The sequence below is a fragment of the Caretta caretta genome, chromosome 2, assembly GCF_965140235.1.
Source record: "Caretta caretta isolate rCarCar2 chromosome 2, rCarCar1.hap1, whole genome shotgun sequence".
Classification (NCBI taxonomy): domain Eukaryota; kingdom Metazoa; phylum Chordata; order Testudines; family Cheloniidae; genus Caretta; species Caretta caretta.
The window spans coordinates 210633750-210656782 of record NC_134207.1 but is presented as its reverse complement, the minus strand read 5'-3'; the positions used below and the strand labels follow the sequence as shown (position 1 = coordinate 210656782).

Here is a 23033-nt window from a genome sequence, read left to right as displayed (position 1 = left end):
AAGAAAAATATGTGCTGCTGCTGGAGTGATGATGGAAGAGTATTGCTCAAAGATTCTAGATACTGGATCAGACCCACGGTCTGTCTAGTCCAGTATCCTGTCTCTGACCGTAGCCAGCCCCAGATGCTTCAGTGAAAAAAAAGTACAAGAAACTTGGCGATAGACTGATAGTATAATTATGGGCCTCGTCCTAATCCCTAATAGCTAGAGATTGGTTTAAACCCTGATGCATGAGGTTCCCACCCCTTGTAAAACTTTTTTGCATTACCTATGACAAATCTGGATATTCTTGTTATCCACACAAACCTCCTGTTCCTTTTTGAATCTTAAATAATTCTTGACCTCCAGGACAATATGCGGCAATGAGTTCCACGGTCTCCATTTTGAGTGGAAAACTATTTCCTTGTATCAGTTTTGAATTTGCTACCTTTCAATTTATTAAATGTCCTTTGTTCTTGTGTTATGAGACTGGGAGAGAAGAGGCTCCCAATCTCCCTTCTCTAGGCCATTCATTATTGTAAAGTTTCAGAGTAGCAGCCGCGTTAGTCTGTATTCGCAAAAAGAAAAGGAGGACTTGTGGCACCTTAGAGACTAACCAATTTATTTGAGCGTAAGCTTTCGTGAGCTACAGCTCACTTCATCGGATGCATAAAGATGAAGTAAGCTGTAGCTCATGAAAGCTTATGCTCAAATAAATTGGTTAGTCTCTAAGGTGCCACAAGTACTCCTTTTCATTATTGTAAATACTTTTATCATGTCCCCTCTTATTTGTCTGCTTTCCAAGGTAAGGAATCTCAGCATTTTCAATCTCTTTTCATGTAAGTATTTTTCCAGGCCCTTGATCATTCTCACTGCTCTTCTTTAAATCTCTTTGGGTTCTGCAATATCCTTTTGGAGCTGGGGTAACCAATACTGCACATAGAATTCTAGGTGAGAGCATAGCATTGATTTTATATATTGGCATTATAATATTTTCTGTGTTATTTTTCATCCCATCCCTCATGCATCCTAACATCTTGTTTGCTTTTTTACCAGTATCTGTACACTGAACATGAACTGTCAACAATGATCCCTTTTCCAAGTTGATATGGGTCTATGTATAGAATGAGCATCAATTTGGCCCCTCGTGTATAAAAATGTTATATTTTGGGAAAAAAAATTGCAATGGCATGTGAACTGAGTCATGTAAGCGCCTTTAGTTGTTCAGGAATTACATGGCACAAGGGAAATAGCTGCTTGCTTGTTTTTGCACTAGTCACATTTTCAATGTATGTGGCCAAATTCTGTTCTTGCAATTGCAATGTTAATCTGAAATAACACTTTTTATTTTTCTTTTTTTTTTGACTGGAGAAAAATACTAGCTGCTAACATTCATTTTGGAAATTGTTTTATGTTAATTCCAAGGGCCAAATTCTCTTCTCGTTTACTCCAGTGCAAACTCACAGTAACTCCACATAATGCCAATGTGCTGCAATAATTCATACCTGTGCTTTCACTCTTATTCTTTTTCCTGATTATTGTTTGCATAAACACGTTATATAAAATGTGCAAAAACTCTTTGGAGGAGTATTTCCCTCATAAATTTCATGATGAGTAAAATCTTTAGGGAAACTTAGTTAACTGAATTATGAAAATTGTAAAATTCCATGGGAAAAGAGCCATTCAGTTGTAGGTCCATACGGAACTTAACATGACATTTATTCTTCATGACTAAGACACTTAAAAGTGATGAGTAAGTGTCAAATCCTGATGTCTTCATGCACTTGTTATTCCAATCAGCACTAGCTAGAGTTCTGAATGAAAAAGGGTTGAGTAAGAATGTCATGATTTGTCCCTATATATCACCCTTATCTTGTAGAATTAGCAACTTTTATATCACATTTAGTGACACTCAGTCTGCAGCCCTTACACACAGGGGCAGTGAATTGTATGGGCCCGTGGTACCCAGGCTCCAGCAAATTCAGAGCCCAGGGTACCCTCCTCCACCAACGTTCACAGCCAGGTCTCTCCCCTAGCCCTGCCTGCCACACCTGCACGCCCTCTCCCCCGAGCATCCCTGCCTGCCCTGGGCAGCCAGCAACTGCCCCCTTCAGTTCCATGCTGTGCTCCCTCACCGGCAGCTGCTGGCTACAAGGGAGCGACGCCAGGGGGAAGGCTGAGGCAGCTGCTGCGCCTGAGGAGGGAGGAGGCATGTGGCAGGCCACCCCCCACCCCGGCAAGTGACTCCAAGTGGACTCCGAGGGTGGGGAGGAGACCTTATCCTGGCTGGACCTCCTGAGCAGCAGCCTGGGGGGGGGGCTTGGGTGAGTGTCATGCCTGGGAAGGGCCCTCCTTCTGTCCCCAGAGCTCACTGCTGCCGGCAGGGAGAGGGCTGGGCGGAGTCATCCTCACTAGCCCCTTGCCCCAGCCCCAGAACAGCCTGCCTGCTGCAACCTGAAGTCCTCATCCCTGGCCCAGTCCCATGCCCCGCACCCCCTCCTGCACCCCACCCTCTGTCCCAGCAGAGCCCACACCCAGCACACCAAACCCCCTCTTGCACCCCAACCCCCAGCCCAGCCCAGAGACCGCACCCCTCCCACACACAAACTTCCTCCCAGAGCCTGCAAACCCCACCCCCCCGCACTCAAACCCTCTGCCCCAGCCCAGAGCCTGCATCCAACACCCAAACTCCATCCCAGACCCTGCATCCCTCGCACACCCAAAATTCCTCCCAGAGCCTTAGGCAGGTGTACAGCTTGGACCCATTCTGGGCACCACCAAAAATTATACAAACCTGCCGCCCCTGCTTACACGGACAAAAATTCTACTGAAGTGAATGGGAGTTCTTACTGTGCTGGAATTCAGGTTTGGATTATGAAAGAATTCTCATACGAAAGGTTAGAAATATTATTACTGTTCAGGAACATTTTAAGCTTGCTGGTCTTTTGCAGCTACCTGTGGTATATGTACAGCTGGGCAAACAGATCTTTGCGTTTCAGTAGAAAGGATGCTGATTACTTACTGTTCTAGAGGGAATAATAATTTTTGCTGTTTTAAATATTCACTTATTGGGTTGAAAGTAAATTAGATGAGGGCTGCAGCACAGCTTTTCAGACTTGCAGCACTTTCAAGCTTGACAGATTTTTGTCACCTCTCTCTCTTCCAGAAAATGAGAAAAATTATAATCACGCCTCAAGGCAGAATCTGTCAAACAGAGTTTTGGTTTAGAAAATATCACGCAATGCTCTGAAACCTTTCAGCAGTGCAAATGCATGTCCAGCAAGTTGGAGCTAGAAATCAGTAAATTGCCTGATCTACAGAAATAGAAAAACAATTTGAGAGCAATTCTTTTGCACAGTAGAAGCTTCTGAATAATTTGTAATTCCACAGTAATTTACTACATATCTACATTTGTCTCTTAATGTTAGTGGTGAATGCAGAATGTCGGTTGTTAGGGTTTGATATGGTGGGATGCTGAGCATATCCTACAAAGTGCTGAGTATTCTTAACTCCCATCGAGTTCAGCAGGCATTGAAGGCACTCAGTACCTTGCAGGATTGTGCCTAAATCTAAAATCAAACAGTCTAAAAATGCTTTATGCCTGTATAGACACAATATGAAGCAAAAATGAAAATTATCTTGAGAAAGAAAGGTCAGTGGAAAAAGATCAATGCATAATATACTGAAAATGTATTACATTAATTACAGTAGTTATGTCATCTAACCACTGAATCATTGAGAATTCAATGTATAAAAAATAATGAGCAAGTCATTTATTTCTGACATTAGTTAAAAGAAAAAAATATCAGGGCATGATGTTTAACATGTACCACCAGAATATTTTTTTAATGACCCAAAAATCAGAACAGGGAATAATTTATACGGTCATCTTCAAATTATTTCTGGCATTACTTTAAAGTATAAAGAATTAAACAAATTTATTTTGTCTGGTAAAGTCAAAGATCATTTTAAAGTTGCATTCCAGTTGCAGCTATCGCATCTGTTGGAGCAGTTTCTTATTTTGTTGGAGCAAGAGAAAGCATTGAAACCACAGGCAGATGGCAAAAATGTCAAATTTGTCTGACTTTCATGAAGCACTAATTTTTCCAGCTAGACTTCTTTTCTGAAAGTAGGATGTGACCCTAGTGATTAATATGCAAATATAATGGTGTTTTTTTAAATTATTGGACAAATCTACTACTTCATATAGGTTTTGAAGTATTAATGGGAAAAAGTCTATAGTATTCATGCCGAGATGCTGCCAGTACCATTTTCTATTAACTAATGTTGACTATAGCAACTTTAACACTGAAGTTCTCAATCTATTTGCAAACTTTAATTGCCATGAAACTGAGATATTTTAAAGCATGCATTAAGTAAATGTACTACCATAGTTACAAAATACAGAGGGTACTTAATCAGAATAGGAGACTTCCAAAAGACTGCAAGAAAACAATGTGTATCTCCACCTTTCACTGATTGGTTATAAAAAGCAAACCAAGCCAAGTTTGCCTGGGGCCAGAGGTGTAATTTGACTTCTATATTTGGGACAGGCAACTCCAGTCAGGCCAATGGGACTGTGCAAGTGTGTGGGGGGAATTCTGTGCTTGCCCAAGGCCTGCAGTTTGGGAGAGCAACGCCTCCCCTGCTTCCCCCCACCCACTACAATCAGGCCTGGGGCAACAGGAAAGAAGACAAAAGAAAGATATGGCTCCCTCTTATCTTCCCACTGCAGTCCATCTGTCTTGTGGTGCAGAAGAGATAAGGCAATGGCAATAACAACATGGATGGATGGCTTGCCCCCACTTGTTGATCACCATGTAGCAAGGGTAATCCAGCCTCCTTAGTCACCAGCCTGTCTCTATGAAAGTCATAAAAGTGAGTGCAGGGCAGGGTTCCAGCTTCTCACTCTTGCCTTGTACCTGAACTTCACTAGATCCTTGCCACCACTCTGTCTCCAATCATTCGAAGAAAAGCAGCCATCATCTGTCTGGCCCTCATCAATGACAGCCAATGCCTGAATACCATTCCACTCCTTGATTGTCCTGGTTTCCTCCCCACCTGGCTTCTGAGATGCCTGGCCATAGCAGCCTTTGTTGCCTAGTAAGCACAGCTCTCACACACACACTTACTCCCTTATTAATAACTCTGTCATCCAAGGACTGCAAAAATCCAATATTAGTCATTTGCACTGGTAAAGGTTTGTGAGGGTAGGACCCTCCTCACCAAATACAACATTAAATTTGCCTTGTTGCTTCTGTCATTTCACCCTGGGCATTTTAATTTATTAAAAGTTTTATTTGAAGTAGCCTTTCTACTATGATAGACCCATATGCTACTATGACCTCAATCCTACAAAAAATTATGCACGTGCTTAACTTTATACACTGTCACAGTGTGTAAAGTTAAGCATGTATGTAAATCTTTGTTGGATTGGGGGCCTATGTTCCCAGGAAAAGCCTGCTATAGTATAGTTTGGGAAGCTGGCATCAAAATACTCAGCTATTATTTAAATAACTATAAAGTTTTCATAAGGACACGCTGTGATATTCTATACCTTGGGGAAGCATCCTAAAACCCCCATGTTCCTCATTTACATATAATTGTGATATTGCATATAAAGCATGCCATGTGAGGTATCATGAAAAGGTCATGATCTGCTGAAACTCATTTTCCATCTAAATAGTGTGACAGGGTTGGGCCAGATGGCTACAGGAGAGTAATAGAAGGCAGATATATTAGCCCCAGGTTAAGTAGGTCCCTTTTCCCTGGGTAAGGTAACAGGGAAGGTTCCAGAACAATCAGGAACCTTCTGGAGACAATTAAAACAGACAGGCTGATTCGGTGTAGGTGCATTAATCAAGAAGCTGCTAGAATCAATTAAGGCAGGCTAATCAGGGCACTTGGGTTTAAAAAAGGAGCTCATTTCAGTTTGTGGTGCGCGTGTAAGGAGCTGGGAGCAAGAGGCGCTAGGAGCTGAGAGTGAGAACACAGACTGTTGGAGGACTGAGCAGTATAAGCATTATCAGACACCAGGAGGAAGGTCCCATGCTGAGAATAAAGAAGGTGTTGGGAGGAGGCCATGAAGAAGTAGCCCAGGGAGTTGTAGCTGTCGCACAGCTGTTCCAGGAGTCATTCTAGACAGCAGCATTCCACAGGGCTCTGGGCTGGAACCCGGAGTAGAGGGCGGGCTCGTGTTCCCCCCAAACCTCCCAACTCCTGGTCAAACACAGGAAGAGCTGACCTGGACTGTGGGTTCATGAAAACGGCCAAACTGAGGGCTCCCGTGAAGCTCCAAGGCGAGCAAATCTGCCAATAAGTTCAAGACCCACCAAGGTAGAGGAGGAACTTTGTCACAGTAGGTATATAATTGATACATATTAAATAGTAAGAATTGTGTGGTACGGTTTTCACTAAAATATGCTGTGGGTTTGGGAAGTGCCCAGATACTAGCTCTCCAGAGATAACAACAAGGGAAGAGATAACCAGTGCCCGGGTGGGTGATGAACAGATATCACCAGCCACTGTCTAGCAGAGGAGTTACAATTCAATGACTCACTCACAGGAGATAAACTGGGATATTGCTTCACCTTGTGACTCAGCAATGCCCACCAGACCCGCCTGGACTTACATTCTCCATACACATGGACTAAGGGTATAAAACAGAACACAGGGGCCCCATGCTTGGCCTTTGCTCCTCCCCTCACCTATTCTGCAAGCAATAAGGATGCTCAGAAGACTTAAGATTCCAACAGAGCAGACTGGCCCAGGTTTCAAGGGGGAAACCTGTGTACTATGAACTGCAATATCCAGTGGAGTGAGAAAAATTGCTTAATCTAGATGTTGCCCAGTCTAATAGGGTTGAGAGTTTAGACTGTGTGCTTATATATTTTATTTTATTTTGGTAACCATTCTGACTTTTTGCCTATCACCTTAAAAATCTATCTTTTGTCATCAATAAACTTGTTTTACTGTTTATATTTACCAGTGAGTTTGCCTAAAGTGTGGTAAATCTGCTCAGGTTTACAAAGTCTGGTTTACATCCACTTTCCACTGATGAAGTGGTGAACCAATTAATAAACTTGCACTTCTTGAGCAGTGCAATATGTTATATTCCTAAGGTCCATGGCACAGCCCATGTGGCTCTTACCATGGCCGGGCTGGGACCTCCTAGCTGGATCTGGGTCCAAATAAGAGCTGCAGGCAGGTGTTCTGAGCCATGGACCCCCCTGCCCTGGGGGGGGGGGGGCGGCAGAGGGAGTGGGGTTGTGCAGGGAAGGGACATGGGCCCGGACTGCTCTTGACCCTCAAATCCTGGGCAGGTGGCGGATCCAAAGTAGGGGGCTCAAAAAAAGAAGTTGGGTACTTTGTGAGGATTTGTTCCATCCATTGCTTTAAGGCCCTTTACACTGATCCACATCACAGAAGACAGTCAGTGCCTTTCAGTGGGAACTCAATTCTCTCCATCTTTCTCTGGATTATGAGATGCAGGAAGCTGTCACCTTGGATAACAGTTAACATGTTATTGTTTTTCAGACACTTTAAAAACATTATTAGTGATTTATTCTGCTTTGTAATTCGATTCAGTGATTAGAAGATCCCACACTGAATCTTTCTAAATGTCTTGTCAGCAAGGAGGAAAAATAGAGGATAAAGATATAATTACTTCTCTGTACATATCTCCAATCCTCTCAGCAAGAAATTTTTAAATAAAGGGCCCAGGACCTCCCTCCATCTCTGTACATACTTCCCCCCAAACCTGTGGAAATGTCCAAAGGATTCCAGCAGCGTAGAGCTGGAGAAGGCATGTGATATTTAAATTGGCTGGGTTTCTCCATATTCCCACGGTGGAAAACAGAGTCATTACAGCCTGAGACTTTATTAAATTGTGCAGCTTTTTCTCTCTGCGATGTAGCCTGCCCCTCTTCTCACCACCAGGATTCTGGGAGAAGCCATGGCAGAGGGAGCCCCTGAAAGCATGCCTTCTACTGTAGCCATGTTTCCTGGGAGTAAACACAAGTCAGCAAGAAGGGCAGAGGCATGGGATGTCCACAAAGAAGCTTCTTGTCTCCTGCTTATCTTGGGGTATCTAGTAGTTAGGAAGATGGTTAACAACAGCAGCAGTGAGGAAAAACTGCATTCCCCTGCCAAGACTTTATAGGAAATTCCCTGAGTTGAAATTTGCAGTTGCTTTTCTCTCTCAGAAGGAAGCATTAGATTTGTGCACTTTCAGGGCTTGTCTACACAAACACCCCAGTTTGCCATGAACTAAACATTTGTGGAGACAAGCCCTAAGACTCATTTTTAAATAACTGGCTTTCAACAGAACTCCTTAAATATATGATATATTGCTGTGTAAGTGCAGATTAATTAAGGGACACTATTCTTAGCTTGATATGCAGATATAACACTCACTGGGGCTAAAAAGAGCTATATCCTCAAAGTGAACCTCCCACCCCCATTCCCTAAAAAAAGTTATTTACATATGCTCTACAAGTGGTTTTATATGACTGTCATCGGCCACTTCCGCTCCAACTCTGCTCTCCTCTCCTGGTAGTCTCGCAGGTCCTCTATATGACCGTCGTCATCTGCCGCTTCCACTGCAACTCTGCTCGGCTGCTCTTGTCTCACCGTACCACGGCAAGCATGCAGCCCACTCAGCTGTTGTGTCCTGGCAGCAGACGGTACAGTAGGTCTGAAAAACTGGTCATCCAACCAGCGCTTCCCCTGCAACTCTGCTCACGTGCAGAAGCCATACCTCGGCAAGCATGGAGCCCACTCAAATCACCGCAGCAGTTATGAACATTGTGAACACCTCGTGCATCATCATGCAGTATATGCAGAACCAGAACCTGCAAAAGCAGGTGAGGAGGCGACGGCAGTGATGAGGACACAGACACAGACTTCTCTCAAAGCACGGGCCCTGGCAATTTGGCCATCCTGGTGGCAATGGGGAGGGTTCATGCAGTGGAACGCCGATTCTGGGCCCAGGAAACAAGCACAGATTGGTGGGACTGTATAGTGTTGCAGGTCTGGGTTGATTCCCAGTGGCTGTGAAACTTTCGCATGCATAATGGCACTTTTGTGGAACTTTGTGACTTGCTTTCCCCTGCCCTGAAGCGCAAGAATACCAAGATGAGAGCAGCCCTCACAGTTCACAAGCAAGTGGCGAAAGCGCTGTGGAAGCTTGCAATGCCAGACAGCTACCGGTCAGTCGGGAATCAATTTGGAGTGGGCAAATCTACTGTGGGGGCTGCTGTGATCCAAGTAGCCAACACAATCACTGAGCTGCTGCTATCCAGGGTAATGATTCTGGGAAATGTGCAGGTTATAGTGGATGGCTTTGCTGCAATGGGATTCCCTAACTGTGGTGGGGTGATAGACGGAACGCATATCCCTATCTTGGGACCGGAGCACCAAGGCAGCCAGTACATAAACCGAAAGGGGTACTTTTCAGTGGTGCTGCAAGCACTGGTGGATCAGAAGGGACATTTCATCAATATCAACATGGGATGGCCAGGAAAGGTACATGACGCTCCCATCTTCAGGAACTCTGGTCTGTTTCAACAGCTGCAGCAACGGACTTACTTTCCAGACCAGAAAATAACCGTTGAGGATGTTGAAATGCCTATAGTTATCCTTGGGGACCCAGCCTACCCCTTAATGCCATGGCTCATGAAGCCATATACATACACCCTGCACAGTAGTCAGGAGCTGTTCAACTATAGGCTGAGCAAGTGCAGAATGGTGGTAGAATGTGCATTTGGACATTTAAAAGAGCGCTGGCGCAGTTTACTGACTCAGTTAGACCTCAGCAAAACCAATATTCCCATTGTTATTACTGCGTGCTGAGTGCTCCACAATATCTGTGAAAGTAAGGGGGAGACGTTTATGACGGGGTGGGAAGTTGAGGCAAATCGCCTGGCCGGTGATTACGCACAGCCGGACACCAGGGCGGTTAGAAGAGCACAGCAGAGCACGCTGTGCATCAAAGAAGCTTTGAAAACCATTTTCATGGCTGACCAGGCTATGTTGTGACAGTTCTGTTTGTTTCTCCTTGATGAAAACCTGTCCCCTTGGTTCACTCTACTTCCCTGTAAGCCAACCACCCTCCCCTCTCCCCTTCGATCACCGCTTGCAGAGGCAATAAAGTCATTTTTGTTTCAAATTCATGCATTCTTTATTGATTCATCACACAAATAGGGGAATAACTGCCAAGGTAGCCCGGGAGGGGTGGGGGAGGAGGGAAGGACAAGGCCACACTGCACTTCAAAACTTATTGAATGCCAGCCTTCTGTTGCTTGGGCAGTCCTCTGGGGTGGAGTGGTTGGGTGCCCGGAGCTGCCTGTGTACCACCACCCCCGCATTCTTAGGCATCTGGGTGAGGAGGCTATGGAATTTGGGGAGGAGGGCAGTTGATTACACAGGGGCCGCAGTGGCGGTCTGTGCCTTTCCTGCACCTCAACCATATGCCGGAGCTTATCAGTTTGATCCTCCAATAGCCTCAGCATTGCATCCTGCCTCCTCTCATCACGCTGCTGCCACCTCTCCTGTTGCTCCAGCCATCTATCCTCTCACATGTCCCTCCTGTCCTCCCGTTCATTTTGTACTTTCCTGGACTCTGACATTGTTTGCCTCCATGCATTATGCAGGAATCTTTCAGTGTGGGAGGACTGCATGAGCTCAGAGAACATTTCATCATGAGTGCGTTTTTTTCACCTTCTTATCTGCGCTAACCTCTGGGACGAAGATGCCAGTGGCAGTGTTGAAACATTTGCAGCTGCGGGAGGAAAAAAAGGGAGAGTTAAACTGAAAGACACATTGGCCATTTAAAAGGCAGGGCTGATGTTTTTGGGTTGACGTGCAGCACAAACACAACTAAACCGCCTACACACACACCCAATTCTCTGGGATGATGGCTTCACCCCTCCCCCCACTGCGTGGCTAACAGCGGCGATGATTTCTTTTCAGCCACAGGCAAACAGCCCAGTAGGAACGGCCACCTCTGAATGTCCCCTTAATAAAATTCTCCTATTTCAACCAGGTGACCATGAATGATATCACTCCCCTGAAGATAACACAGAGAGATAAAGAACAGCTGTTGCTTGAATGCCAGCAAACACCAGGACCACACGCTGCCATGCTTTCTTATGCAATGATTCCAGACTATGTGCTACTGGCCTGGCATGGTAAAGTGTCCTACCATGGAGGACTCAATAAGCTGCCCTCCCCAAAAACCTTTTGCGAAGGCTTTGGGAGTACCTCCAGGAGAGCTTCACTGAGATGTCCGTGGAGGATTTCCGCTCCATCCCCAGACACATTAACAGACTTTTCCAGTAGCTGTACTGGCCACGAATGCATCCCAAGTCTTCAGGGCAAATTAATCATTAAACACACTTGCTTTTAAACCGTGTATTATATTTACAAAGGTACACTCACCAGAGGTGCCTTCTCCACCTTCAAGGTCCGGGAGCCTGGGTTGGAAGGGTATTGGCTCCTGGGTGATAAACAGTTCCTGGCTGTTGGGGAGAACGGTTTCTCCATTTGCCTGGTGTGCGTTATCTTCCTCGTCCTCAAAATCCTCATCCCTGTTGCATGAGGCTCCCTTGTAGGAGTCCACGTACAGGTGTGGGGTAGTTGTAGGGGCACCCCCTAGAATTGCATGCAGCTCATCATAGAAGTGGCATGTCTGGGGCTCTGACCTCGAGCGGGCATTTACCTCTGTGGTTTTTTGGTAGGCTTGCCTGAGCTCCTTAAGTTTCACGCGGCACTGCTGCGGGTCCCTGTTCTACTCTGTCCTTCATGCCCTTGGATATTTTTTCAAATATTTTGGCATTTCGTCTTTTGGAATGGAGTTCTGATAGCACAGATTCATCACCCCACACAGCAATCAGATCCAGTACCTCCCATTCAATCCATGCTGGAGCTCTTTTGCAATTCTGGGACTCCATGGTCACTTCTGCTAATGAGATCTGCATGGTCACCTGCATGGTCACAGCTTGCCACAGTGGCCAAACAGGAAATGAAATTCAAAAGTTTGCGGGGCTTTTCCTGTCTACCTGGCCAGTGCATCCGAGTTGAGACTGCTGTCCAGAGCAGTCACAATGGAGCACTCTGGGATAGCTCCCGGAGGCCAATACCGTCAAATTCCATCCACAACCACCTCAAATTCGACCCGGCGATGTCGATTTCAGCGCTAATCCCCTAGTCGGGGAGGAGTATAGAAATCGATTTTAAGAGCCCATTAAGTTGACAAAAATGGCTTTGTTGTGTGGACGGGTGCAGGGTTAAACCGATCTAACGCTGCTAAATTCAACCTGAACTCATAGTGTAGACCAGGGCTGATTTACAGGTGTAGAGACTGGAATCCTAGAAAACACAAGGACAGCATGGGCAGCAGCCATATTACTCTGCCCCCAGCAATGTGCCTCTGCCCTGTTCTGGAGGACCAGCTCTAGCAGTGAAGGGTAAGGGGGCAGTCTCCATGGTCAGTCAGTCCTTTTCTACTGAGAATTACAAGATGGGTGCTATTTACTGCCCAGTGAGATGGCAGTTTGACATGGACACCCCTGCCTCCATGAACTCATTTCACACGGGCCATCAAATGGTCATGAGCTAACTCTAACAATAACGAATTGAACCAATGACCTATAAGAAAAAGGCTATGTATCTAGTTACCAGTTCCAGGAATCACCCAGTTCCCCTTCGGAAAGGGTTCTTTGTTAATAACTGTGAAGCAGAAAGAAGCATGACAATGGAGGTATTTTAACTTCTTAGAAAACAGGTGGGTTGTGCGGAGTTTTGAGGTACTCAAATTGTTGCCTACCAATATTGCAGGTCTCTTGCTGGTATATACTCAAATAGGAAGTCAGAATTTCTCTAACTGCCTATTATGTAGTTATCTTCAGAGACAGCAAGGTTTAGGTATGAAGATGCGGTAAAGCAGTGGTCACTTTAATATTCTAAATGTCATCATTTGCCTATAGCTAGAGATTTCCATTTTATTCCAGTATTTTAAAATATTTTTTAAAATGTTGTAAGCTTACTGTTACTTAGGGAATGTTAATGAAGCGCACACCAGGGATTTGACTCATGCTACTTGGAGTAGGTTTTTGCATCCAGTTTATGGCTGTGTAGTCAGTATGATGCACTGACATCCACAACAACAAACAAAATCACACAGACAAGGCTTTACATTGATCAGTGGGAGGGAGCTCCAGTTTCCATGCACAAGGGTTTCATTATTGTGTTGACAATGGAGCTCTAAAAATCACATTTAGGAAAGGGCAAAGAAGACATCAGGATTTGTCTTTCTATCTACTTAATTTTTCTGTTAATCTATTCTGTCCTTTCCAGAGAGCTCTACGAGTAGATCAACACACACCCACAAATGCTAGGTAATAAAGAGGGTGGGGGGAGTTGAAACAGAAGCTTTGATTGTTGAATCCAGAAAAAGTCCTAAAGGCAGGAAGAAGAGGGATAATGGAATTTGGAGGAGGTAGGGCAAAAAGAAATAGAATTAAGAAGGGCAATAAAAAGCCACCGTGGCTTCATTTAAAAGGTCCATATCATTCCCCATGTAAACAGTATGACCTCTCGGTGTTTACATCTCTAATTTTAGCACTTTGCAGCTCTATCAAGGTTCAAGTTCAAACGAAAGAATAAAATCACAATTTGGATCAAAATGCTGTCACAGCAAAACATCAGCAAATGCTTGTAATTAATAGTCAACAAAATGACATCAATCGATAACCCCTCTTTTGTCTACATTGATTTTTGCACCCATTTACTTTGCCCCAAAATTTCTCTGGCTGCATCCCTCATAAGCCCACTTAACATGACTTTTTAAACTGCAGAGACAGGATACTGAGTTTACTTTGGAAAGATGTGACAGATATTTCTGAACTGAGAGAGGGTCATCTTATGATTTCAGTGCGACTCCACTGACTGCTTTTGGAGCTGCTGTCTCAATCGCAAGTCGAGCAGCTATTTTTCCACCTTGTCTAAAAAAAAAAAATGTAAAAAGAGACATGCAATTTATTTTGTTTCAGTAGCTGATGTTATTCCAAATCTTTCCTTTTGCTAGAACTAGTAACACTCAAAAAAGTTGATGACACTTAGCATGTGATGCTTTGGACTCCCTGATTTCAAAAGGCACTCTTTCTGGCTATCAAAGTAGCTCAACCCTGCTCTCATTTAAGTCAGTGGCAAAACTCATACTGATTTCAATGGTACAGGTCTGGGCCCTAAATGCACAGCTTATAGCATCTCCTGATAGATGCTAAACACCCCAAAGTACTGCTTAGCCCCCTTGAGGATCAAGTCTTTGCTCCTAGAGCATGCATTATGAACACACGTAGGTTTCCAACGTCCATCTAATTCATAAAGCTTTTGCACGGGGCCAAGAGCATCTTGCTCAAATATTTCCTTTTTACAAACACATCTGAAGTTTCATAACAGTGCTCTCATTAGAGCCATCCACAATTAAACACAGTGTCTGAATTCTCTGGTCTGTACCATCTGCCGAATTTCAATTTAAACTGGCTAGAGATTTCACAGGAGAATTATCCCATGTAGGAGGAATATCTGCTTGTGTTGCTGCTTCCTACGTCAGCTGCCCCCTCAATTAGAGAGAGGAAGTGGCTTGTCAGGGGACAGTGCATAATGGAGCTGAGCTCTATTACAACTGTTGCTCAGCTGGTATAAGCTCTGAAGTGCATGCTAGTGGTGGAAGTTAGAAAGTAGCAGCAGGTCCTGCTAGCTTCCGCTGGGGCCAGGTGGTAGAGGATCAGGACCCGTTCCCTATGGCCACCACTCTACAGCGTCCGAGCTGTAAATGAAAGTCCGTTTCTCTTGCATCAGTTTACATAAGCCATAGTATGGCTTTCGTAGGCAATGCTGTATTTGTACACTTGTTTCAGACTGTGCTGCAGCAGAGGTATTTGGTGTTGAAGAGCAATTCAAAATTTTGCAGTTACTTTTGGGGGATACACATTCAGAATTAACCTAAAACTCCATTTTAATCAATAATCACAAAACCAATTTGTGAGCAATGGGCGGGGAGGGGAGGGTGCGGGGAGAGAGGGGAAATTGTTGGTTTGTTTTTGGTTTTTTTTACTTCTTTGTATGTTAGTTTCAGCATAAGGTCTTACTGTAGAAAGGCTAAAGTGAGGGCTGGAAAAGAAAGCAATTGCAGCAGTACAATATCCACAAAGATATCACAGATCAGTAATAATAGATTGCAAGATGCAGATCTGTTAAAGTAACTGTGAATTATAATTTGGCTGTAATCAAAACCAACACTGCTCCTAATCACAAAAGGCCAGGATTTCGGCTTCTATATATGGCAAAACTGTTTGAACTGCGGCCTCATTATGAGGAATTTCTGAGGAAAGGGTGGAGAGAATTAATAGCAGGGGAGTAAATTTAGTTTATAGAAAATCTTTGTAGAACAGACTTGTTTCAGGTTTTTAATGAACATACTATAACTTAGTGCCGATCCCTATTCTGTGAGCGAGTCCTTCCTTCACATGCTGTGGGTGGGTAATGAATGTGCTCTTTTTCATTTCTCAGAAAATGCTAATCTCACAAGAAAATCATTGTACTATAGCAACTTTGAACCCAGACTATACTGGAAACATTGAAATTCCCTGAGTACAGTGCATGGGCTGTATTCTCTGAAAGAAACATTGAGTAAGTATTTCATGATATAGTTTTGTGTGTTTTCAGCATATTTACGTAACTCCAACTCCCCACACTCCCACAATCACAAACTTATTTTCTAATTAACCTCTAAGAAGGCACAATTCTCATGTTATATAACATTACAGGGAGGCCTTAGGAAGAAGCTCTATGTTTTTATATGAAACAACTTCCTACTAAATAGCTATGGCAAAAGGTGCTAAAGTCACATGTGTTATGTGAGTCATTAATGTACACGCACCCTTTTTTGTCTCAATTGGCCGTCAACCTTCCTAGGGTTCCTTTGTGTTGTACAGGAGCAACACAAAAGGACAACCGATGAGCAGGCTTTGCTTTTCAAGACCATGCACTCCTGGGTGAATAGCTTCAGACAGGTGATTTCTCAGGTAAAAAGCCCAGAGGATAAGACAGGAAAGGGAAACAACACTGTTTTAGCAGTTAGATTGGAGAGAGAGTCAAAGACAACAGAGGCCCAAGAGAGCTGCCTCTTGGTAGAGTACAGTGGTGCAAAGATTGGTTGAGGACACTAAAAGAGGGAATTGTCAGTGTGCTCCTCTTTGTGACCTCTTCCATTCAAGGAACAAGACTTGTGAAAATTCTGCACATAAAGAAGTGCACCAAGAATTACTCTGCTGTGTCTCCCAATTTCTGCTCTAACAGCAAACTGAGTTGCAAGGCCACAAATCTGCTGCTAGTCAAGAAAGGGGCAACTATATGTTTTCCCAAGTAGAATTGATAGCACTGAATCCACTGTATGTATTGTGGATGTGTAATGTGATGTGTAATGCATCATTATTGGTTTAGGAGCCAAATTCAGAGCTAAAGTATAAGGAGTTGTAAATTACGTATCAGTAAGTGGGAGGAAAGGGATTAAGGGAATATAAGAAAGTACAGACAGCCACAAACCCCTCTCACACAGGTTTTACACTGATTCAGAGAGAGGATAACCAGGCCTCAAGCGGCACATAGAAGGTAAAACATACGCTTCTGATTTACCTCAGAGTTTGGTCATGTATTCTTTGTTTTACTTTCTTAAGGCTCAATATTTGGTGCTTCCTCCTTGCACTCATCAGTAGAACCTCCCAGAGGATGACAATTCCATTTTGTGGCCACTTCTGAAGTTTTGACATTTGTTTTCATTCCATATTGGAATGTATTATTGAAAGAGCATATTTAGCTGAAATTTCATTTAGTCAAAAATGTTCAAACCTGCTCTACTGAACAGGAAACATAATGCACGTCTGTGTGTCAGAGAGGCTGGACTACTGCAATGCACTGCATAGAAGGCTATATAAGGGGCTGATCTGTAGCCTGCAGCTAGTGTAGAATGTGGCCATGAGAATTAAGCTGGGGGTAGCAGAAGAGATTCTGCCTATCCACCACTTTGCCCCTCTGCACCAGCAGCTGGTGTATGAACTAAATCCAAATTCTTCACTGTAATTTTTCAAAGCTATAAATGGACTTTATCCTACTGATATATTTGAGCTTTTAACTCCATATAGTCCATCTCAGGAAGAACATCTGGGGTCCAAAGATTGTGCAAAAGTGCAACTTGTATCTTTGCTCCACAGTCCTGTGTCTCAGGAAGGTCCTAAACCCTTAAACTAAGGAGTGCCATGGGCCTACCCTCTTTAAAAACTATCCATATTTACTTTTTGGAAAGGTAAGTGGCATGGCATATTGATTAGATTATAATCATTGCTTCTACTTGATCTTACCAGTTCTGAGAGACGAAGAATCAGGAAGGCAAACGCTGCATTTGGAAGACTCAAAAACATCTCCCTCAAGACAAAACTGAATGTGTATAAAGCAATTGTTATTAGAATCATAGAATCATAGAATATCAGGGTTGGAAGGGACCCCTGAAGGTCATCTAGTCCAACCCCCTGCTCAAAGCAGGACCAATTCCCAGTTACATCATCCCAGCCAGGGCTTTGTCAAGCCTAACCTTAAAAACCTCTAAGGAAGGAGATTCTACCACCTCCCTAGGTAACGCATTCCAGTGTTTCACCACCCTCTTAGTGAAAAAGTTTTTCCTAATATCCAATCTAAACCTCCCCCACTGCAACTTGAGACCATTACTCCTCGTTCTGTCATCTGCTACCATTGAGAACAGTCTAGAGCCATCCTCTTTGGAACCCCCTTTCAGGTAGTTGAAAGCAGCTATCAAATCCCCCCTCATTCTTCTCTTCTGCAGGCTAAACAATCCCAGCTCCCTCAGCCTCTCCTCATAACTCATGTGTTCCAGTCCCCTAATCATTTTTGTTGCCCTTCACTGGACTCTCTCCAATTTATCCACATCCTTCTTGAAGTGTGGGGCCCAAAACTGGACACAGTACTTCAGATGAGGCCTCACCAATGTCGAATAGAGGGGAACGATCACGTCCCTCGATCTGCTCGCTATGCCCCTACTTATACATTACCATCACAACATATAGCAGTGAGACATGGCAACTGACCAAGAAAGATACAAAAGCTGGATGCATCCACCACAAATGCCTGAGAAGAATATTGGGAGTAACATAGAGATAGGAAGATGAATGAAGAAGTCAGAAAAATGACTGGACAAGGCACCCTCTCACAAATAATCTACAAAAGAAGACATCAGTGGCTGGGACATGTGCTGAGAATGGAAAAAGAACGCTTTCCAAATACTGCCCTGGAATGGAAGCCAGAAAACACAAGAAGAAAGAGAGGAAGACCGCGAATAACATGGAAACAAACAGTTCTGAACGACATCAAGCACCTCAACATAAAATGGGAAGATTTGGCGAGAAGGGCAGTTGATAGGCAAGGATGGCAAATGCGGGTAGCCCAATATGCAGCAAAGCACAAGATGGACTAAGGTCTAACGTTTTAAATAGTCTATTCAATGTTGTTGTGAGCCATTTACAATACTACTGCAGCAAGGCATAAATACAGTACAATTCAGTAATGCACAACTATAGAGCTGGCCCTTCTAAAGTTGCCAATTGCCCTCTTAACACGGCAAGAGGTGGCAATTAGTTAGTATGGGTAAAGAAATTAATTACAATGGGGAAAAATCGGCGGGGGTGGGGGGTGGGAATGATGTACTATTATTGCCTAATGACATACTGTAGGTTGGTTTTCTTCTTTGGCAAATCTGATTCTCAGAAGTCCAAAAGTACAGGGGGCCTACCATCTGACAGCTAAGCAACTCTGTTTCTTCTCCACTTTTCCATCAAGAGGTTGGGGTTTGTCTTCTACCCCAAGGAAAGCAAAAGGGGGTTGAACCCCTACAATCCTTCTCAGTTCCCTCCAACTCCTTGGCAGCATGGCTTATTCCATCCTCAGCCACTGCCCCCAGAACTCCCCACAGGGAGCCACACTATGGAGTAAGACCCATGGATTTGGGGTGAGGTATGGTGGAGACAAGGTAGGGTGGAACAGCAGCTGTTCTCCTAATACTAGCCCTCTGAGCTTGGGCCTATATCCCAAAAAGAGCCCAGCCCGTGCAGAGATCCTGTTGGAGGGGCTTCAGCAGGCCCAGGGGAAACAAGTAAATGGTGCTGTGGAGATGGCACTGCCTTCTTCTGAGCCTTTCCCTCCCTGCCACCCGCCCAGGTCCATAAGAATTTTATCCTTTCTGGTCACACAAGCAGATAGGACAATTGAGTCCACACTATGGAAATTTAGTTTGCATGGTGGGTTTTACTTCTAGAGTCTGGAACCAGTGCATGTCCTTTATGAATATCATAGTACATTGTACTTAGCACAGTTTTAAAAAGCATGGCAGTTGTGCACCACCCCTTCACTCAAACTTCATGGGGTGTAGTAATTATGCTATACCATCATATTTTATAACATCAGGATATTAACAGGTGAGCTGCACTGCCAAGGTATATATGAAGGTAACATGGTAGCAGTAATGCACATTTAATGCAGTGTTACCATTTAGTTATACAAACTACAATAACTTGTCTTTAGTCATTATGGTCCACAATCATGCTTTCCTTGTCCACCCCAAACTCCCACAGACATCAAGGGGTGTTATGGAAACTCAAGGAACACAGGACTGAGCCCCTTCTGTAATAGATCACCAGTGGTGTAAGAGCTTCAGATGGAAAAATTAAACATTATAAAGAAAAAAAAATTTCTTTGGCTTCCTACGTTTTTTCCTTTCCCCTAGCAGTACCAAGTAGACTTCTGTGACTGGGGTGGGGGAATACTCTCTCTGCAATTGTATTGCCTGTGAAATTAGCTAGCTTTATTCAGTTTAAATCCCCTCAAGTAGATTATTCTATTAATTCTGTAGCTTCGGCTGACCTAATAACTTAAAAACCACCAGTAATTTACTGGCTAAAGGTCCTGTAAAATTTTAACCTTGAGCCTAGCGTTGAAATTTATTTGCAAACAACTCATCTTGGCTATTGTAACATATTCTACTACAATCTTTATTTTTTTTAAAAAAATTCTGTTATAATATTTTATTTTCTTCTCTCCAGCTTTTAAAGATCAGAAAACATACATTCACAATCTATATAAGTGAAGGAAAGTTGTGGGTTTTTAGGGTTAATACTGGAGCTTATTTTTCTCAACAACTGAAAACATTATTATATTACATGCTCTAGTGCATGTTAACTCTGCTAAACTCTTATTCCTCCCTATGAACATGAAAATAAAAACTAAATTGTCATTTATTTTGCTCTTTTACTTTACCAAGTTTCCCACAGAGTTTTGGGGGAAGTTTCCAAAGTCTCTCAAAATATCAACAGAAAATATTTCTATGTAAAGGACTGTTAGCTGATAGCAATAGTAGGCTCTTATCCTCTCTGTGGACCAAGTGCTAGAGAAAGAAATGATCACATATGTTAGGGCAGTGTGTTACTTTCTCTTTCTCTCTAAAACTAAATTATCCTGATTTTGTAACGTCCACTGGAGTGCAAATTCTCTCACATCAGTTACAGATCAGTGCCAAAGAGCCAGTCATACTGAACCATCAACCCTAACAATATTCTTTGTGGTTTCAAAAAAAAAAAATGGGGACCTACAAGCCATCTTAGAATATTAAGTAAAGGGCACAACACTATGCCTTCAGCTTTCTGGGAAGGTGGACTGTATACACCCAATTGCTGTCAGTTAAAGCATAATTGTACCATCTTACAAAGGTAATGGTTCAAATTACTCAGGATGTCATTACTCTGCAACATAACAGTGTCATTGCTGAATGTATGTCAGTGGAATGGGTTAAAAGAGTGTTCCCTAATAACCGGTAGAAGTAGCTTCAAGGCAAACAGAGAAGCCACTATCTCTGTTGTCCACTGGGGATACGTCTACACTGCAATGAGAAACCCGTAGCTGGCCCATGCCATCTGACTCGGGCTTGCAGGGCAATTTCACTGCAGCGTAAACTTCCAGGCTTGGGCTGGATCCCAGACTCTAGGACCCTGTGAGGTGGGAGGGTCCTGGAGCTCAGGCTCCAGCCTGCACCCAGAAGCCTACACTGCATTGAAACAGTCCCCACAGCCTGAGGCTTTGCTCTGTAGGCATCCGCATAGGTCCTGTAGGTGCTACCACAAAGATTTGCATGTACCTACTGTGCAGCCAGTGTGAAGTACGTGGTTCTACAATGGACTTGCATGAATTTTGACAGGTGACTCCACTGTGCCTTCATTTGAAAATGTAGCACCCAAAGTCAATTTTTTAAAGATAAGCCCTATATTACTGTATAAATAAAAGGAAAACAATAACAGCACATAGACAACTGTGTTGTCATGTAACTACAGTTAAACTGGTCATGGTTTAGGGCTGGCCATTTCATTGTTTTTATGGAAATCTGAATCCATCATCAGACTCTAAATTCTTGGTTTCTGAACAGTACCCAGCTTCTACTGACCACACTGCAGAGAGGAACATTCAACCTAAAAGGATATATTATCATCTCCTTACAGCCAGTCAAACAGTGGCATTAGTGCCAGTTTTAAAAGCAATTTTTCATCCACACTCTGGAACAATAAAAAGATGCTAATGAACAGCTGAGTTGGGACCCCCATGGGAAAAAATAAGCAGGGAGGTAAAACAGAGGTAATAAAAAGTCAAGATATACTAGATATCTGATTTAGACACGCCAGCAATTCTTTACACTTAAAAAATAATGCAGAACATTACTAAAGACCTCAACATTCTCTAGTAGGATTATGAGGTTCTGAACAAAACTAATAGCAGTTTATAGGAGTGGCCAGTTAATCTCCCCAAATCTACGTATGCTAATATGCATAAGTGAACTTTTCCCTGATCTGAATTACTCTGCCAGGAATATCCTTTCATGAACCAATTCTGTAATTCAGCCTGAGAATTGGTGCAAGTACATTTATACACAGCACTATTATGATTATACCTAAGGAAGCAGAACAATCAGACAGTGGTGCTTTCTCTGCACAATATATTAATCTCTAGGCAGACAGAAGCAGCACCGGGAACATCATAATAATCAGACAGTTTGCATTTCTTTTGGATTATTCTTTGGGTAAATTATGCATCATTGGTAAGAAAATACATTGTGTCCAACAATAAACTACTGACTTGCTCTGAGAACCTGACACTAAGATTCCTATGGGAGTCACAGATGTTATTTATACTTTTAGTCACTTTAATCCTTTTAATCATGTTTATTCTTAGTAATCTCATTTGTAGTAGGGCATATACACAAGCATCGAGAATGTGCAGTTTAACTCCATTGGGAACAATAAAAAATACCAACTCCATTTCCAGCCAGCTACATTTCACAGCCCTTCAGCAGCATTTTGAAACTCTGAAGGTTGATTTTGTGCTGACACATAGATATTTAGGTCAGAAGGGACCATTATGATCATCTAGTCTGACCTCCTGCACAACGCAGGCCACAGAATTTCACCCACCACTCCTGCAAAAAACCTCACACCTATATCTGTGCTATTGAAGTCCTCAAATCGTAGTTTAAAGACTTCAAGGAGCAGCACTTCACCAGCATAACTACATTCACTAAAACTGTAAATAGATTTCAGGTTGTAGGTACTCCTGATAAACTACCAAAGGAGCTCGGGTGACAGAAAACTGTGCATTTAGCCAGGAGATCAAGCTGAAAAATACACTACATGTCAAGTAGCCTGATCAATATAATAATTTGCTCCAAGCTGGAACAAATTACAATCTCTAGCTGAAGACACACAAGTACTACATTCTCTTATATACTATATCTTGTGCTTTGAAGGAAGTTTGTACGACTTTTTAAGAAGCAGTAGATATGCCAAATGTACTCTGATGGTGGCAAAATTTGTATTTAGTTAGAAGATTGAACTGCTACATAAACTGTGCATCCAGTTGTCTGACCAATATAATAATAGCTGTAGGCT

The 23033-nt window shown here is 43.2% G+C and overlaps 1 protein-coding gene across 4 annotated transcripts in view; it reads right to left on the bottom strand.

The window, feature by feature from the left end:
• The window catches only part of RAPGEF5 (Rap guanine nucleotide exchange factor 5), a 228238-nt gene that overhangs the window by 65283 nt on the left and 139922 nt on the right, over positions 1–23033 (bottom strand). The gene's annotated exons all lie outside the window — the stretch shown is intronic.